The sequence below is a fragment of the Condylura cristata genome, unplaced genomic scaffold (assembly GCF_000260355.1).
Source record: "Condylura cristata isolate star-nosed mole 26May11 unplaced genomic scaffold, ConCri1.0 scaffold00007, whole genome shotgun sequence".
Lineage (NCBI taxonomy): Eukaryota > Metazoa > Chordata > Mammalia > Eulipotyphla > Talpidae > Condylura > Condylura cristata.
Window position 1 is genome coordinate 54,705,972 of NW_004567108.1, and position 12,727 is coordinate 54,718,698.

Genomic DNA, 12,727 nt, shown 5'->3' on the forward strand with positions numbered 1-12,727 from the left:
AAAAAAGTTACCTGAGGTCTGTTCAATTTGTAAGGAAAATTTTATAGGAATAACATTAGTTTAAAACAATATATAGGTTTTAGGTATACAGCTTTGTAACTAAACATGTGTATATATTACATATATTGATCACTAGAAGTCTAGATGGTTCCATGGTATAATTGCAAGCACTCTAGACCGCATGCAGTCTTTAGGCTTTTAATTGCAATTTTTAAAACATATAACAACATGCATATAGAAGGAATTAATCCATATTCCTAGAATGTGTTTCCAAACAACACAGAATAAAGAAGACAACGTGCATCTAATGACCTGAGGTTAATAAGGTTTCAATGAGCAATCTGATTTCATTTAATGGTTAATCAGTGGACTGCTGAAAATCAGTCCTAAAATAAAATCTTCAACTAAAGCAGCAAGAAGCTCAAGCCCCAGACATATAAAACTGTCCTAGACAGAAAATAATTGTCAAAATATTAGCTACTGCATTTGGTGGAAAACAAACACACCCTAGATATTCTGATAGAGAAACACACCTAAAGAGTAATATTGCCAAAAAGTCCTAGAGTGTGCAGGATGAATTCTGTAATCTGATACCCAAATAAGAAAGACCAAATCATTCTGAGTTTTGGGACATTTGGGAAAAGCACCAGCTTCTTAAGCTCTGAGCCTACGACTCTAGGTATAAATATATCCAGGTGAAGTCACACCTGGAATTTTTTATTTACTATGGCATATTCCAAGTTTGGACAGACACAAATTATTTGGCGAGGTTTCAACAATGAGCAATGACCTAAGTGGAGGAGGATGTGGTTGGAGGAGATAGAAGGAGAAGATAGTATTATTACCAGCAGCTTCTCCCAGTGTCAACAGTGAGTACTAAGCCATATAATCACACTGTCAGAGATGGATCTCCAGAGATGCAAAACTTAGCAAGTGGGGTGCCATTAACTCCCAGTATAACCTGCAATTGACCCAACCTGAAAGGAGCCTTATTAAGACAAAGCTTTGTAAGAGATATTCCTTATCTAGTTTTCTTCATGCGGACTCCAGATATTATACAGGCTAGGTCTAAACATTCTGGGGCAATGTCTGTGTTACCACTGAGAAAAGTTTTCCTGACTGAGAGCTGCTTCAGCGAGATTTAATTCCCTCACATGTCCAGCCTGCCCATAGGCTCAGAGAAAGCCACCTGGCAGGTATTGCAGCAGAAAGATGCCAGCATAAACCTAATCAATGGTACAAGCCGAACAGGGGGAAGACCACGCTAATGTGTCTTAGAAAGAAAACCACACAGGAAAGCCTGTAATGTGATTCACAAAACTGAAGACTCTGATATATTTATCTAATGAAATGTCCTTGAAGAAATGGAGTCATAACCATATAACAATCTGCTTGAAACCAGCAGGGGGAGATGGACGAGAGGTGCCCTTTGCAAGAGAGGACACACATTCTAGACCATATTGCTTCAACCCCATCTTCATTCCTCATTTCATTATACATTTTGCAAATATGGCCTACTAGAAATCATCTAAAACACCACCATAGGCTGTTACCTCTGTGGTTCCCATTTTCCACCCAGCCCACAGTGACAAGTTGCTTATCAAGTTAGTGGAAACATCAACAGCCCAATACCTGGTGTAGGTGGATATCACTGTGAGCTGACTGTAAAGGGCACAGAGGAGAATATGGATAATTCTAAAAGAATAACACTGTGAGGAAAGTTAGCATGACTCTAACTCAAAGTTCAGAATGAGTTCAAGCTGTTGCTCTGGCATATGCTTTCACTTGGGAACAGAGTGAAGGGTGGGAAATTTCAAGATTACCCAACATGTTTTCTTATTGCACTTGGAAAGATGTCTAGTATTTTTTCTTTCCTCTCTACATTTGTGAAATGAGCCCAATTGCTATGTTTCTGGTATGTATATGCACAACTGAGAAAGAAAACACAATCTTGGGTCTTTCATCTTTACCCACGTTCCATGACCTAATAGTTAGGAGATGACATTAATGGCATTTACTGATTTCATTTGCCTGTCATAGCTTGCTAACAGTAATTCAGTGGTATTTGTGCCGTTTCCAGTCAAGGCTTTAAACAAAGGTGTCTTGGGAAGAAGGTCTGAGCAATAACTTTTTATAAGACAGAGTATACATAACCTAATCTGCAGAGGAAGCTTCCAGATAAGAAGTATTAGGATAGCAGCTATATGATTACTGTAATATCCATAGTTATAGAAATAAATTAATTTCGTCCTTGTTATGCCCTGTGATAAGTAGGAATGGTAAACCCAAACTCATCCACCCTTCCCCTTCCCTCCTCCCCCCTTCCCTCCTCCCCCTTTCTGCCCTTTCCTCCTTCTCTCCTTTCCACCTTCTTCCTTCCCTTCCAGTCATTAAAGGGCCATAGCCCATCTTAGTTTTAAAAAGTCTTAAAAAATTATTTGATTATAAAGGGATATGGCTGAATAGGTGGGAAACCAGCCCCCATTGTAAGTTCTTTTGGTGGCTTTTGTGAGGCTCATGAAGATTTCAATAGCCTGTAATTATGGAGCATTGTTTCACTTTATCCTCCTGAGGCATGGGACTGGTGACCACTACTGTTTCTCCTGCTCCTTCAACACATGCACTGTTAGTACAAGAAATGGCCAGGCCAGCCAGGATTCCCTGAGTCAAGATTGCATCAACTCTGGTGGCTCCAGGTGAGAAGTCTATCAGCTGTGTGGCGTATTGTGCCACAAGGGGTCCACCCTGTCACCCACTGGGCTGGCCATCCTGTCCTTCCTATCTTCTCAGCACCAAGTAAGTCACTTCCTTGCCTTCTTCCTGTCTTTGTGAATCAAGGTCAAATCTATATCCCAGGAGTGTTCTGCTGTGCCATGTGGGTCAGCTCCCTGGCAGGGACTGAACTCATGATGCAGTGGCTGGTAATAATTTCATAGTACTGTGTCTTTAACACCTGTGCCACAAGGGAGGCACACCACCACTGGTTTTTATAAAGAAAAGTTTTGCTGGAACTCTAGCCATACTCCTATATTTATTGTTCAGAGTTGTGTTTACATTATACTGGAAGAATTAGAGTAGATGCAACAGAGTACTGATCTCCTATTAGTCCTCTTGTGGAAAAACGTTTACTTGCCTCTGCTACAGCGATCTCTATACACAATGTAGTATGTGTGTGTGTGTGTGTGTGTGCATGCAATTATGTCTGATAAACTGCTACTGAGATGTGACTTTCATTCCCATGTGCTCATGTTATTATCACCCTGTGGTGCTGATTCTGACATACCATCTTACACATAAAGGCTATGAGTCATAGATAAACTGATGTACCAAAAACGAGAATGTAAGTTCTATTGGCATTTACCATAGAGAACATAATAGTTTGAGGTTCTAATTTTATAGATGAGAAAAAATGAGACTCTGAGAGGTCCAGGTTTGCCCTACGGTTATTCAACTTATGGCAGAGGCGGGACATCATTTTTCTTTAAAAACTAAAACAGATGAAGTCCAGGCCTTTTTAATGAGCATCAGGGAACATTAACTTTGTTCTTTCAAGGACAGTCTTCCATTCCACACTGAGCAAATTCAGCTATTCTATACATGGTTCGCAAGTATTAGTGTACTTCACAATTACCTAGAGGGCGTGTTAAAAGCAAGACCATTGGCGTTGGGCAGAAGCCTCTTCCCCCTTCTCCCCCCATCCCCTCCCACCCCCACCCTCACATTCCTAACAAGTTTCTGGCTGCTGCAGATGCTCCTCATCTAAAGACCAAATTTAAGAGCCGCTGCCTGTGTAACACTGAGACCAATTCACTTCTGCCCCTTCATCTGTAGGCACGTAGCTCTAAATTTGAAACAGCCATTAACTACTCGTGGTTTATTAGAGGAGGGTAATCAACAAAGAACACTCTCCTTCAAGGTGATTCTTTACACTATGCACTTCACCAGTTAAAGCAAAAAGAAAGAACAATAAATGAGACTGAGTCAGTTATTAAGCTTTTGGAAGGAGTAGGGACAGAAATAAGGGATAGATGACATAGAAAGCTTTTATTTTCTGGGTGTGTAGCAATTGACAAGAGAAGGTAGGAGTGTTTGTGACAGTAGGAGAGATGAGACAATATCAGATGTTAGGATGTCAATTTGTTCCCAGTATTTATAAGTACATGATTCACTATCGTGAATCACAGAATTTACATTGTAAGAAATCATCTAGTATAATGCTCTCCTTCCACCAACCAACTTGGGTTAATTTAATATGCATGTACATGGATTTATATCAGTATTTAGTCCATAAAAAATTTTTAAGACTCAGTTAGCCTTATGCTCATAAATTCACAAAATCCCTTTATGGTCAAAGATTTCTTTTACAACTAGAAAAATGAGAGACAGAAATTATATTAAGTATCTACTATAATAAAACAATCCACTAATAAGACAAAGAAAAATGCTATGTTCCCTTGATTTTCAGTTAAAATGGCAGACATTTATAGCAGTGAACAAAAAACAGAGATTTATTTTTCTTGGATACTTTGTGATTTAAATTGTTTTGTTTTTTTCTTAGGAAAAAAAAAGGTGGGGGGAGGAGATACTTAACCTCAAAAGATTACGTTTGAACTGGGCAGTGGTGAGCAAATAAAATTCACACCCCACCCTCTCACTAATCATCAGTAAATATGATTGAAGTGGCTTCTGGTATGAAAAGTTCTGAAAATTCAGAACTGGGAAAATTTAAACCTGATGTTTCTTATTTGCTTCCAACATCTCCTGTGTCTGTTGCAAGACTTGACTTTCCCCTTGCATCTGTGCCTATGGATACTGGATCGCTGGCTCTGAGGGACCTGGTTATTGTTTTTGGAATTATGAGGCTGAAGCTGGGCATGTCTGAAGTGAAACTCACCCTTGTTCACCCCCTCCCGGGTCCCCAACTGCTACCCCCTGGATTTCTTTATTTCTGTCAAAATGATCATCATTCTCCAGGCACACAAATCCATAACCTTTGTCCATGAATGCTGACAAAGGCTATTCCTTGGTAAATCCAGCTTATTCCCCATCCTCTTGCTTGCTCTTTTACAGCCTCTTCTTGGTTCCTGTTGTCTATTCTTTTGTCTTCTTTCCTGCTCTTTCACACACACACAGGTTTTGCCCACTCAAAACCTTCAAGGGACAGAACAGTTAAAAGCAGGGGCTTCCAGGCCCTCCCTGGGTGCAGTGGGTTAGAGCATCATACTAAGAAGCTAAAGCCACTTCAGCATGAGTTCGATCACCTCCCTGAAGGTGACCCATATGGCACAGCAGACCTCTCCCGACCCACCAGCTGCTCCCCTCAGCAGTGTACTTCTCAGTCGGCCTGTTCTGCTTCCCACTCTGTCTCTAGTGAATTGGCTCACTGCCCTGCACCTCTGGCTTACACCCTAGTTCTGTATGCACAAATAAATAAATCTTAAAAAAAAAAAAAAAAAGCAAGGACTTCCAGCTAGGATACTTAGACCTCACTGCTAGATCTAAGGCCTCTTTGGCTGGTGACTTCTGATTGTGAAGTATGTGGGCCTTGATACCACCTTCTTTCTTTCTTTTTTTTTTTTTTTTTAAGATTTATTTATTCATGCCTACAGGACTGGAGTACAGGCCAGAGGTACAGGAGCAGTGAGAGGATCCACCAGAGAGAATGGGGAACAGAACAGGCAGATTGATGATGTACACTGTTGAGGGGAACAGCAAGTGGGCCAGGAGAAGACTGTCAGGTCATGTGGGTCACCTCCCTGGCTGGGATCAAACTCATGCTGAAGTGGCTTTAGCTTGGTAGTGTTGCGCTTTAAACCACTGAGCCACCAGGGAGGGCCTGATATCACCTTATTTCTAAAATAGGCATGCCCACAGAGAAGTTAAGATAATATAATAACTTACTCAACATGATCAGCTCAGGGTCTGAAAACCAGTAGGGGACACCAAACAGAAAGGCTATAAAAGTCATCATTCAAGAGGAGGAGTTACAGTGTAGCTTCTATTTTTCTGTATTCCTCCTATATAGACATTTCTTTCATATGTAATCCTATATAGTTGTAGGCTACATTCTTTTTTCTTCTATCATCTTATTGTTGGGAATTTTGACACCAAAAATATTTCATGCACAATACACTATTTTAGGCATGTTACAAAAGGGACTCCTTTCACACAGTAAATACAACCCAAGTAACCAGTAAGCAATTTGAGAAAGATTGATATTCTACCTCCTGTTTGAGTTGAAGCCCAAAGGGGGTGAAGCACAGGGAATATGAGAGGGAACATGAAGACTCAACACTGGTTATAATACTGGAGAGAGGTTTGTATTACTCTGACTGATGGGCAGTCACTAGAGGAATTTTAGCGGAGGAGAAACAAAAACAGATTTAGTTTCTGAAAACTTCATTGAGGCTCCCCTTGGGTGCAAACAACCTCTCCTTCTACTTCTACTTCATCTTTACTGTTTATAGTTGTTTTGTTTTCTGTGCATATCCTCCTTTATTAATTGTGAACTGATGGGAGATGGGAAATTAGCTGACTTAGTTTTATAACTCTAATATTAGAAGTTATAAACCAATCAGTGATGGTTTTTTAATATGGGAAGTACAGAAAATCAAATGGCAGGACAAGGTCAAAGTATAAGTAAAGGCTGATGCTTAATGAATTAGTACATAGAACCAAAGAAAGCAATAAAACCCGCCCAATCTTCAAAATAGGGTAAGTGACAGAAATGCAGGTACTATTGACATTTCGGCTTCAACGCCAGCAGTTGTCACACAGCATGTGAACCACACTGTATTGCTTTACACCAGAGGGGTTTTGCAATAGATATTTCCATGTACTCAAAGTGAAGAAGGCCTTTATCACCCCAGTCACTGTTTTGTGCTTTCTTAAGCTCATTTTTTCTTGAGAAATTATTTAGAGCCCACAGTGTCCATATTGCAAGTTGTTTTTGGAAACATGATTTAACAACAACAAACAAAAATTATTTGACTTAAACTCTGGCCAGCAGACTGTCTCACCCTGTCTCATTCTTTTATAACCAGCCGCACTGACAGCTGCTTCCTTGGGTTCTCCTAGAGGAATGTATGCTCCGAGGAGTAAGATATAATGAAGATATAATGGAGGGCAGAAGGAATGTAGAAAATCTGTTTTGTATTAGCTCCCATTATGGAGTGGGGTTTGGCAGGTTTTACTTCATCCAATTTCCCTAAACACCTCTGGCATGTATTCCTTCGCATCCCTTCCCAGTTCAACTAAATTTCTCATTTATTTATTAATAAATTTATACTTACATGTAATATTCAAGGAGCAACACAGGCCTAGGTCTAAAAGGCAGTCTATGGTAGAATACAGATGCTTTGATGATAGGTGTGGTTTCGTAACATCCATAAATGTGCACAACAGAAGCACACAAATACTCACTGCTAAGATCAAGAAATAGAACACAGCAGTACCCCGGAAGTTCCTTCATACCTTCTCCTCGTCATCATAAACTCCTTTTCGTGGAAGGAGCTAACCTTATCTCCAATTTCATAGATGTAAGCTTTTCTTTTTAAATGATTTATATGTAAATGAAACCAGTCTGCCCACGCTGTCATAACAGACTATCACAGACTGAGAAGCTTCAAAAACAGAAATTTACTTATTTAAGAGTTCTGGGACTATAAGTTCAAGATCATGGAATCAACAAGAAAGTTATGCAAGCAACCTAAGAGCTCAACAAGACAACTGACTAAAGATGCTGCAGCGTATGTACACAAGGAATAGGATCAGCTATAAAAAGAGAGGAAGTCTTGTCATTGTGACAACACACGTGGAACTGGAGGGGTACAGTTAAACAAAATAAGTTAGAAGAGGAAAGATAAAATATTGGCTGACTTCCGCATATGGGAACTATAAAGAAAATAGCACAGAAAAAGCAAAACCAGAATGAACCCTCGAAGTAGGACTGCAAGCTGAGACTATAGAGAAGGAGGATGGGGTGAGTGACGGAGAGGGAGGGAGGAGAAAAAGGGAGCCCACAGCTCCGTGGTGGAGGATTATGGGTACTTGGTGCTGGATGTAGTGCGGTAACATATATCTGAAGAAATGTGCATCTATATCTGTAAATAATATACAGCACTATAAACCAATGTGACCTCAAAAGAAAAAATATTGTTGGGGAAATAAAAGGTGTCAGCAACATTACTGTCTGGCGAAAAAATCTTCCCTGGTTGCAAACAGTGCTTCCTTGTGTCCTTACGTGGCCTTTGTTCTGTGCCTACATAATCTGGTGTCTCTTCCTCATCTTTTAAGAGCACTACTCTTGTGAATTAAGGTCCCAATGCTATGACCTCATTGAATCCAAATTACCTTGTGAAGGCCCTATCTCCCAATATATTCACATTAGTAGTTAGGGCCTGAGTATATGAATTGGAGGGGGTCATAATCTAGCCCTTTATAGATAGTATATACTGTTTTATGTTTAAAATTTTGCTGAAGATTATGCTTGAAAGATTTACTCATCTTGCTTCTGGGCAGTATCCATTCATTTATTTTTAATCGTGTAGTATTCTGTTACATGAACGAACACATGAGGTGTCTATTGTTGGTGGACATTTTATTATTATATCCAAAGCTACTAATAACATTCTTGTACATGTCTTTGGTATTTGCCCAGTAGTAGAATCATTGGATCCTGGGGTGTGTGTACCCTCAGTTTTAACAAAACTGTCTGTTTTCTTAAAAGACTCAAACATTTGAAACAATTATAGTCCCATCAGCAGTGTATGAGAATTCTGGTTGTTCCATTCCCTCACCAATGTGTTTATTGTTTTTAAATATCAGCCATCTTGTTGAATCTTTAGGGATAATACACGGTAGTTTTCATTTACATTGATGATTAAGGAGCATCTTGTTTTCCTGATAAATATAGGTCTTAAACTCTGAAAAACATGATGGCTACTAGAAAAGAAGATTAAAGGTGCATAGAGGGAATCAATTTGATAGTGTGATGGCATTGGAAGTTCGGTGGTGAGTGATTAAAGCATATAGACATGTCAAGTTATGAAGATGTGCTCCCCAAATTATAGCTTTATAAATGAATGATCAAAACATTAATAAAAATAACATTTTCATGGCTCTCTTCAAGAATTTAGGGATTTACTGCCATTCATATGACCTATACTAAGGTTATGAAGTGGCTTTTAATTTTTAGTCTTTTGCTCCATTATGGAGTCTAATATAATTTTCCAGATGGTTCCATGAAAAAATCAATGGAAATTAATGAGAAATAGGGAGACCTGAAAGATTGAACCAATTTGTTTTTATATTTCAGAGTTAGAAAGAAGCTCATTTTTAAAAGATAGTAACTGATGTCCTTCAGGTGAGTGAAGTTTTTCTCTTGTTGTTGAATATAAGGTCTGGAGAATGATAAATATTTTCCTGTTGAAAAGCTGAGTCTCTGAACCTACACAAGAGTATGACTACTAAATGATGAAAAAATTAAAGAGATAATGAAGACAAGATGATTGTGGTGATCAGTAATAAAAACACACACAAACCTTATTAAGTAAGTTTTAAAGGGAACTTATTCCAGTGATTCAAGAGTATCTTATGGAACACACAAAATAACCAGATCCATGGAGACAGAAAAGATGCAACCACTGCTACATGTGTGAAGCAGAGTGGAGTTAGCAGTTGAGAGTATTTTTTTTTCCTAAAGATTTATTTATTTGTGCATACAGAACTGGGGTACAGGGCAGAGGCTCAGGGGTGGCAAGAGGCTTCACAGAGTGGGGAGCAGAACAGGCAGATCGACGAAGCACACTGCTGAGGGGGGGTCAGGAGAGGTCTACGCGCCATGTGGATCTCCGCCAGGGCAGGAGGGGACTGAACTCATGCCTAAGTGGCTTTAGCTTCTTAGTGCTGTGCTTTAACCCGCTGCACCACCAGGGAGGGCCAAGAGTATTATTTAAGTGATAGTCTTTTGAAGGAAAGCTTTAAAGGCCATAGAGCATGAAAGACCTATATGAAAATAGATATACCACAGATTCCTAAAGTCACAATCTTTTTCAGTAATCAAGAGTTTGGGGTATTTTTATTTATTTAAGATTTATTTATTTATGCATACAGAAGTGGGGTACTGGCCAGAGGTGCAGGGGCAGTGAGAGGATTTACCAGAGACAGAGTGGGGAGCAGAACAGCAAATCGTCAAAGTACACTGCTGAGGGGAGCAGCAGGAGAGAGACAGGAAAGCTCTGCCCTCCATGTGGGTCACCTCTGGGGTGGGAGATTGAACTCACACTTGAAGGGACTACGGCCAGCTTGCAGTGCTGTGTCCTAACCCATTGTGCCACCAGAGAGGGCCCTGCAGTATATTTTAATATTAGTAATGCTTATGATATCAATTTCATCATTTTTTTCATAGAACTATCTTATTTTATGATCTTTCAAAAGGTAATTCTCATTTCTTAGCACATCATGTTGAACTGAGTCTTTGTGCCTACATTTGATGGCTTTTGGACTATAACACCAACTCATTTATATTACCCTATGGAGAGAGTTTTGTCTCCTATGGCAGAAACATATTGAATGAGAATACAATTTAGTTCCTAAATTCTGCCTAATGCTTCCCAGTTACTTTTTAAACTGTGAAGAGCTCCCCAACAGAGATCTCTCTTTTGTAAGATTCAATAGAAAATAATTTTAGATTTTCTTATTCTAGTTTTTATTATATTCAGAACAGAAATGGCTCTCTTCAGTATTAAAATATCAAGAAATGGAAGATATTATCAATGAACCCAATCTACTTTTTGGCGTAATACTGTATTCAGTAATAACAATAAACCCAACTCCTTGAACTTAGAGTTAGGAAAGAGAAGTTCCCAAATGAACCTCTAAATTTTCACTCCATTTAAATATTCTCTATGATGTGTAAGTTTTCCATGAAGAGTATGTTAATAAAGGACTTCTCGTGGGACTTTCTTCTCTCTAGGTTGTTATTTGATCCTATTACAATTGTATCAAATACATTTTTGAGACAAGATCGCATCTACTGTTTGGGTTAGTCACTTGACCACTGCTATTGACATGGAGGTTTGGAATTAAGTTATTTGGTTAAGCTTTATTAACCCTAAAGTGGTGTGGCAGAATTATATATGAGGTATGTGGTATGGCAGAATTATATATGAGGTATTTGTTTTAACTTTAATAAATCTAGTTTACTTAGAATTATTAATTGGTGAAACATTGAAATAAGTCAGAGTCCTTTGTAATAACGCAAGACGGTGCTACAGGGTGTGACTTTCTGCAATGACAGAAATAGTTGATAATCTGAATGCTCTGCAATTCTAGATAGAATGAGGAATTTAATTTTAAATTGAATTAATTTCAATTTGCAAAAGCCACACAAGACTGGTGTCTGCTTGTATTCATTTCCTATTTTTGTTACAACAAGTTCATATAAACAGTGTATTTTCTTACTATTCTGCAACTCAAAAGTCATCAGTCTTACAAGTTTAAGATACTTTTTCCTTTTTAGAGACTACAGGGGATAACCTGATCCTTTTCTTTCCAACCTTCTGAAGGGTGACGACACTCCATGGTTCCTGGCTATGTCACTGTAAACTCTACATCACTCCAAATGCATACATTTCTTTTTCGACTAAGTCCCCCCTCTCTCTTTCTCTTATAATGTCTTATAATGGCACTTATGATTATAATGAGTGATTGTGTTAAGCTGGCACTAGTGAGGAGACGGGGCAAGAGAAGACTGGGCAGGTAGGACAAAAATCTGGAAGAACAGGAGACATAAAGAAATATGTTTGATATTTCTAGTTATTGGGAAAATATAAATGGTTATAAGATCCAGTAAGAATAGCAATGAAGTAGAGCTATTTGATCTGAGAATCTAGCATAGATATGCAGTTATTTGTCTCCATAAACTATCAACTATTTTTCTGAAAGTTCAATGATGGTAGGATAGAGTCGTTACAAAATTTCTATATTCTATGATTTGCAGCTCAGTCAATTATGCCAGCAGAGCATGATGGATCCTTTCTCACAAAGATGAGTGACTATGAAGGAATGAGCTGGACTTTGGAAGGCTTCCAAAGAAAGCCTAAACTCTTCAAAAGTAAGGGTTTATTTCAATACTGCTTACCAGTTTTTCTGTACTCCCTCTTTACAACTTTCTTTTTTGGGCTACATTTATAAGAAATAACTTTATTTTCATTATTTCATTTTAAAGGGTCATTTATAACTGTCAGTATTGCTTTTGGCTTTTAATCAATTTGGTTGCTTTCCTAAATATAACTTTTTTTTCAAAGATGTTTTCCAATACTGAGGGTGGTCTTAGGAAAAGATGCCACCCCCAGAAACATCAATGAAAGAAAAAAAACGAACAACATACCCACAATGGAGCTGTTTATGCCAGCCCCCATGAAGGCTTGCCATCTAACTCACTGCAGTTTCAACCTAGCCTGGAAGCAGAAAGCTAAACTAATGAAACTGAAATGCCCTAGTATGTATTTGTGAGGTAATCGGTATGATTATACCCTCCAGCTTCCCAAACTTTCTTTAAAGAAGGAGCTTTGCCTGAAATTATTTTTTTTCTTTATTAAAAAAAATGGTGGCCCTCCCTGGTGGCGCAGCGGATTAAAGCATTGCACTGAGAAGCTAAAGCCACTTCCTCATAAGTTCGATCCCCGTCTGCCCAGGAGGTGACCACATGGGGCGGCAGACCTCT

At 38.9% G+C, this 12,727-nt stretch overlaps 1 pseudogene; it reads right to left on the reverse strand.

Moving 5' to 3' along the window:
* Positions 1-2,442: 2,442 nt before the first annotated feature.
* On the reverse strand, positions 2,443-5,001 carry LOC101618741 (annotated as a pseudogene).
* Positions 5,002-12,727: the final 7,726 nt, after the last annotated feature.